Source organism: Mustela putorius, unplaced genomic scaffold (assembly GCF_011764305.1).
Source record: "Mustela putorius furo isolate JIRA1106 unplaced genomic scaffold, ASM1176430v1.1 tig00003834_pilon_pilon_pilon, whole genome shotgun sequence".
NCBI lineage: Eukaryota > Metazoa > Chordata > Mammalia > Carnivora > Mustelidae > Mustela > Mustela putorius.
Genome location: NW_025421987.1, coordinates 33741750 through 33749133, shown reverse-complemented (window position 1 = coordinate 33749133; position 7384 = coordinate 33741750). Strand labels below are relative to the sequence as shown.

Genomic DNA, 7384 nt, shown 5'->3' with positions numbered 1-7384 from the left:
AGAACTTTTGGTGAATGTGTAGGACTGAAGTAATGGATTAGAAAACAGAAAAAAAAAAGTGCCAAATACAAGACTCATTCCCTTAAGTTTGGGATGGCAGGGAAGGGTTATGTGGGCCAAACCAGAAAGAGAGAATAAATTTTTTTCTAGTCTGCAGTGCCTTAGAGACAAAGTCTCACTAGAAATAAGTGTTTCCAATGGATGCACAACAGTTCTTTCCCTTAGACCATTTGCCAGATTCTGAACCTATGTAAAATGGAAATCTCTAACATAGGCTCAGAGCCTCTGAAGAACAGAACTGTTAAAGCTGAGGAAAAAGGGAGCTTCTACACACCCCACTGAAAGCCCTTTGCAAAGAAGAGAGACAAACCAGAGGTGCACAGGCTTATTTACTAAAATTTACTAAAAGCTGCCACCCAACCTCACACCCAGCTTAATCTGGTAGCTGTCTGCCTACCGGAGGACTAGAGGAGCCTTTGATGGTAGAGAATTTCATCTGAGCATTCTGGCATTTTGTTTTGTTTTTGGGTTCCCAATTTCTATAGTACAATTCAAAATTACTAACATGAGAAGAGAATGGAAATGTGATTGATAATCAAAAGGAAAAAAATTCAAATAATAGAAGCATAGCCACAGATAACTCAAATGTGGTAATTAGCAGAAAAGGATTTTAAAATAATTAAGATTATTATATCTAAAAATAGAGGGGAAATGAAGTAAAAGATTAAGAATTTCAACAGAGAACTGAAATTATTTTAAAAAATCAAATGGGTATTCTAGAATTGAAAAAATACAGTAATATATCATCTAAACTGAAAAATTAATTAAATAAGTTTAACAGTATGTAGAACACAGAATTTTTAATTCAAAGACCAGATCACTTAAATTTTTTTTTAAAAAAAGCCAAAATTGAAACATAAAAGTAGGGGAAAGGAGTAAAAAGAACAGAATAAAATATAAGAGACATGTGGCACACAGGAAAAAAAAAAAGACAGTATTATATGTAATTGAAATCCCAGAGGGAGAGGAGAAGAGGGACTGAAAAAGAACAATTGTTGTAGAGATAACAGAGAATTCTCCAAAAGTGATTAAAGATATCCACTCACAAATTCAAGAACAGGGAACACTAAGAAGAGTAAAAACCACATTTAGGGACATTATATTCAACGTGCTGAGAATTATGAGGCACCTGGGTGGCTTAGTGGGTTAAGCCTCTGCCTTCAACTCAGGTCACGATCTCAAGGACCTGGGATCAAGCTCTGCATCGGGCTCTCTGCTCAACCGAGAGCCCCCTTCCTGTTCTCTCTCTGCTTGCCTCTCTGTCTACTTGTGATCTCTCTCTCTATGTCAAATAAATAAATAAATAAAATTTTTAAAATCTTAAAAACAAAACAAATTCTGAGAATTAAAGACAATGAAGAAAATCTGAAAAGAATCAAAGAAAAAAAGAGACACTGTCCCTTCAAAGTAACAAGAAGACTGATAGCAGACTTTTTGATAGAAACTATGGAAGCCAAAAAACAAAACTATGGAAGCCAGAAGATAATGCTTTAGCATTATTAAACCTGAAAGGAAACTGCAATACCAAATAAAATTATATCAAGTGAAAATGTACAACACTTAAGTGAAAATATAGATATTTCCCAATAAACAAACTTTGATGGAGTTTGTCTTTAGAACAGCACTACAAGATTCACTAAAGGAAAACTTTCAGGTGGAAAGAAAATAATCCTAGTTAGAAATAGTAAACTTTGGGAAGGAATAAGGAACACTGGAAGGAATAAATATGTATATAATTCTTTTTAAATACTAACTCTTTAAAACAAAAAATGAGGAAAGATTTGTGAGAACACAATGTAGGAGTCAAATGTTAAATAGTGTCACAAAGAACAGGAGGATCAAATGATGTTAAACTATTGAAAGTTTCTTGACTTACTTGTGAAGTGGCAAAATGTTGACTTACAGTATATAATGAGAAGCTAGAAAAGCACAATAACTTTCTAGGATAAAAGCTACAAGAATATCCAGAATGAACAAAAAGATACTAGAGAATAAAATGAAAATAAATACTTCAGAAGCAGGTAAAAAAGGAGGCATAGAAGAACAAATTATAAATGGGAAAAATAGAAAAATATAGCAAGTAGAAAGAATAAAATAAACTATTTCAGTAATTATAGAAATACATGGACTAAGCATCCAATCAAAAAAGAAAGATAAAATGGATTATTTTAAAAACACAAGACTCTATTATAAGTTCTTTACAATAAATAGATTTTAAAGTTTAATATATTTATCTGGGAGGAGTAAGTCAAAGGCTTTGAAGAGGAAGTCCCCCAGGTTTGAGTTCTAGTATCTTGATTATAAACTGAGCTTGCCTGGGTAAGTTCTCTGAGCCTCAGCTCCCTTATCTATAATAAGAGTAACAATACTTATCTGATAGGAGTTTTGTGAGAATAAATAAAATTAATGAGAAAAACCAGGACAGTGACTAGAAAACCCTCAATGTGTGATAGGTATTATTGATCCTCTCATTACCACCAGCCAAGATCCCAGTCTCCCTTAGAGGGGGACTCTAATATGGTGGCTAATGGCTTGGGTGCTCAAATCACACTGCTTGGCTTTCAATGCTAACACTGTCAGTTACTAGCCCCATGACCTTGAGGAAGTACTTAACCTCCCTACACCTCGGTTTTCTCACCTATAGAATGGGTCCATCTCAGAACTGTGAGGATAAAATGAGGTCATCTCTTAAGACACTTAGCACATGGCCTGCAACATGAGTGCTCTCTATGCAGCAGTCCAGGGGACTATTAAAACATAAATCAGATAATGTCTATCATTTGCTCAAAAGCTTTCAGTGTCTTCCCACCGCAAAGAGTAAAAGCCAAAAACTTTCCAATCACCTATCATGTCCCTTAAGATCCCTTACCTCCCTGAGCTCATCAACTAGCTAACGTCTTGCTTATTCCACTGACTTCGGACACACCTGTCTCCTCGCCCCTCCTCAAACCAGTCAGTTATGCTGCTATCCCAGGGTTGTTATACTGATAGAGTCCTCCTCCTGGACAGTTCTCCCCTCCGCAACCACCACACCAGCCCTCAGATCAGCGTGGCTTTGCTCCATTACCACCGGCAGGTCTTGCTCAAATGCATTATTCAGTGAAGGCATATAGGACTGGGCCATGGAAAACTGAACCTCCCTCTCTTACCCTGCCACACTTCCCTGTCTTACTTCCTTGGATTACCTTTTCCCTTAGAAGAAATCCCCACTTAATATTCTTTTCCATTAAAGTCCTTTATCAGTCTGTTGTATGTTTTCTCCCACTCCAATATAAGCCCATGAAGGCAGAGATTTTTGTCTTCGACCGTTACCATAGCCCATAGCACCAAGACAACTATCTGGCACTTAATAGGCACTTAAGGAATACTTGTTAAGTGAAAAAATGTAAAAGTTATTATTTTTACATGTCTTTTATTATTTACATATCTGATCATTTCTTCCTTTTCTTTAGTAACCATTGGTGGCATTGAGCCAGGCCTTCACCAAGGACCCAGCTCAGCTTAATCCTCACTTTCTCCAGGCAGTCTCCCCTGAATTTCCCGTGTCGGTTCTGCCTCTCACAACGTTGATCTCTGTTGTGTGATTATTTGGTTTAAGTCTATCTTTTCTACTAGACCTGTATGGGTAGAGACTTGATGGATTATTGTCTCTTGCCTCTGTGTTCCCAACACTTAGTACAGTGCTTGGCACATAAAAGATATTCAACAAATAATGAATAAATGAATGAATGAATGATCAGAATGAGCTCTTGATTTGCTTATTGTAAAACCCATTTTGCACATTATTTAACCTCTCTGGTTGTGCTATGTTTAGCATGTTTAATGTGCCATTCTCTCATTGACACTGAACTGTATAACTTAAGCTAAGCTGGGCTCTGGTCGGTATTCGTAAACATTTCTCACTGGTTTGTATTCAGAGTAAAAGATGAAAGAGCAATAGGTTGCCAGTTAGCAAGAATTCATTTGCTATTGTTCAGATCTGTGAAAGCATCCAATTAATATTACACATGAATATTTCACAATAAGAAGGATCCTGGAAATTAGTCTAGTAATAAAAAGAACAAAGTGAAGACAGATGCATTCTTCTTTATTGGGACGGAGAGATTATGGCAACCGTAGTGCAGGCAAGAGGAAGGAATGGTCATTTACTGAGTGCCTGTCACTTGCCAGATTTCACTCAAGATACTTTGTATTTATGATCCCATCTGGTCCCAACTGCGAGTGTGGTGGAGACAAAAAAAAAAAAACACCAGCGAATGTGGACATGTATGTATGTATGTACATATGTGTGTTTTTACACGTCCTTATGTGTGGATGTTGAAATTAACAAGCTCTCGTCCTCCTGTCCGCTTCATGTTAGTTGCTCAAGCTGGATGAGGTCAATTCGTGCCCCGAGCTTCAGTTCCTGCATTTGTAAAGTGTAGATCATAAGGGCTATCTCGCAGAGCTGGTATTAAGATCAAATAAAATAATGGATATGAACATTCTTTGAAATATTGAAAGCAAACGTGTGTGTGTGCATGTGTGTGGTACTATAAGGATCAAAGCAACAATTTATCTCTTTGGATATCAAAATATTTTTCCTGGTGAAAGCTACACGGGGGGTGAAGTCTTATTGTATCCGCTTATTACCCATTCACTTATTGCAAGTCAATCTAACAAATATATTAAACACGTGTGGCGTGCCAGACTCCAAAACGCCATGGAGAATAAAGTGAACTAAACATGATCCTGCCTCAAGGAGTTCACACTTGAAAGGAGGAAGCATATGGATATAAAAATGACTAGAAGATTCAAGGCAGACTATGTATAATTCTATAGACATTAAGAAATCACACCCAGTAATTGATACAATAAATAGATAATTGAGTAATGTGGGCCAGGCACTGTTGTAGAACCCAACAAAAGAGTGGAGAAAAAAATTTTTAACGGCCTGTTTTCAAGGGGCTTCTGTTCTTGTGAGTGAAAAGGGAGAAGCTTGTAAACCAGAGGATAAACAAAGCAGTTTCAGTTAAGCTGCTTTGTTGCAAATAAAACAAGGTAAAGTGATGATGAGTTCTGGAAAAGTAGTGGTCAGCTAAGGTATCCGTTATCTGAGCTGAGGCGGAGGCAGCTCTGAGGAGAGCTTCTGAGAGAGAACTCTGCCCAGAGCGGAGAGCGGGAGCTAGGACTCTGGGGCTGAAGGAAGCTCAGAAAGAAAGCGCCCCCCCCCCCGAAATCACGCTCTGCGGAAATGGGAGGAAGTGAGAGAGCGAGAACGGAGGACAGAGGAGCAAGGCTGGGTCCCCGCCAGACCAGACACCCCATTCCGGTCCCGGTGAGGAACTGGGGCTCTAAGTGAAGGCAATGGGGAGCCAAGGAAGCCTTCAGGCAGAGAAGACAGTTACATCTGATTTACATTTTAAAAGAGCAGTCTGGTGGCTCTGTGGAGTGGGTAGGCCAGAAAGACCAGATTTTTGCAGTCCAGGTACAGGATAAGGAATGGTGACGTGTGACCAAGCTAGAGGCCGGCTGGATGTGGAGAAAAGAACAGATGTGGGATATCTTTTGGTGGTAAGCCAACCAGAATTTGAAGAGGAAGAAAAAGTTGTTTCTAAATGAAGAACGCATTGGTGTCTATCTTTAGTTCAAAATCCTTTTATGTCAAACAATACATTAATTCTATAAATACACCTAATGTACATTTAAGCTACTATTAAAATTCTTTGGCTCTCTATAGTACGTGCTTTTTAAAGAAATGGTAAAAAATAGAAAAGCAAAAATTAAGAAAAACGATATAAATACGTATATAACATTTGCTATATACATTTCTAAGACTAGAATGCCTACGTTTTCCCCCAGAACTATGATTTGATCTTGTGTTTCTGAGGCGGCGGTGCAGTATCAGTTTATGCTTTTTTTTTTTTTTTCTGGAGCATCTTTTGAGAAATGAAAATCATTTAGCAACTTCAACAGAAATACCACTGTGGACATTTCTTCATACATGGCAGACGACTTCCACCCACTGGGGCAAACGGGCCTGGGAATGCCCTGTTGTCCCAGCACGTCGGGGGCTGCATGGAACACGGTCCCCTCTCACCGAGGCCTTAAATACAACGTGATCAGACAGATCGCGGTAAATCCATTCCCATCCGTGCTCGCAGCGGGGTGGAGGGAGGTCGCAGCTATTTACAGCAACAATTGCCTGAGCAAGGACTGAGTAATGCAGGCCCTCTAGGCAGCGGGGCTGGAAACCTTTTTCAAGGGGCCCGTCAAGCCCTGTAAGGCTGTAAGGTGTAAGCGGCCGGTGTGCGCTCTGCGTCGACAGGAGAGCCCCTGATGATTGTTTGCGTTTGGGGCAGCCTGTGTTTAAACACCAAGGAGCCCATAGAGGTAAAGACCCGGCGGGAGCGAGCCTTTGGGGGGCAGGCCGGAGAAGGAGTCCTGGAGAGAGCGGAGGGGCGGGGGGAGCCCCGGGTCGGGAGGTGTCCTCCCACTCCCCACCTCGTGCGGATCGCAGGCTGGATGACGCCGCGGCCAGCCCGCGGGGCTGAGATGTGGCCGGCGGCCGCTCCCGGCAGCATCCGCTCCCCCGCCGCGCGCAGTAATGGATCTGTGCGTCCTAAAAGAGGAAGATAATGCCGGGTTTAGCTTATAAATAGCTGGTTGTACGCTCGCCCTGCGAAGCATTGATTGAGAGAGCCGTGCTGACTATTGATCTAATTTTAACTTACATTTTAGCACGCACCCTCTCCGCCTCCCCGCCGCGGTTCCGGGAGGTGGAGCTCGGGCCGCCACTGCCCCCGGCGACCGCCAGGGGGCGGGCCACTCGCGTCCCCCGCCGCCCTGTCCGTCTGGCCTCTGTTTACGCAGACACACAATGCCGGCCTTTATTGGGTCTGAAAAATAGGAGTTTGGTTTTCCTGCGCCGGGATGACCTCACCACTTATGAAAGTCGGAGGAAAACGGGGAATTGGAGGACAGGCAGTCAGGAAGAGAAAGGTTGCATTTCACCCCCGCCCACGTCACCACCTACACAGAGCACGGGGGCTGTGCTTGGGTTTCAAAAAACCCCTTTGCGGAAGTCGAGGCGCGGGGGAGGGAGGCAGGGAGACAGGGGCCGCGGAGTGTTCAGTCCCTCTGGGTGCCCTGGCACGGGCCTGGGCTACCCCTTCTGTTACGAAGGTTAATATCGCCTGCTCCCTGCCTCCAAGGGCTCTGTACCGAACTGTCCCCAAATGCCGGGGCTCCAACCCTCTCTAGGAAAGAGTGATTGACTTTCAAATATTCTTAGTTATTCCGAAACATGATTCCTCTTGCCAAGGTGTGAATAGTGGTCATCGGC

The 7384-nt window shown here is 41.9% G+C and overlaps 1 long non-coding RNA gene across 1 annotated transcript; it reads right to left on the bottom strand.

Moving 5' to 3' along the window:
• Positions 1-4130: 4130 nt before the first annotated feature.
• Positions 4131-7060, bottom strand: LOC123394372. Its single transcript, XR_006609075.1, has 2 exons — positions 6774-7060; positions 4131-6661 (listed from the first exon to the last, which is right to left on the bottom strand). It is a non-coding gene; the product is annotated as an uncharacterized LOC123394372 (long non-coding RNA).
• Between the last annotated feature and the right edge of the window lie 324 nt (positions 7061-7384).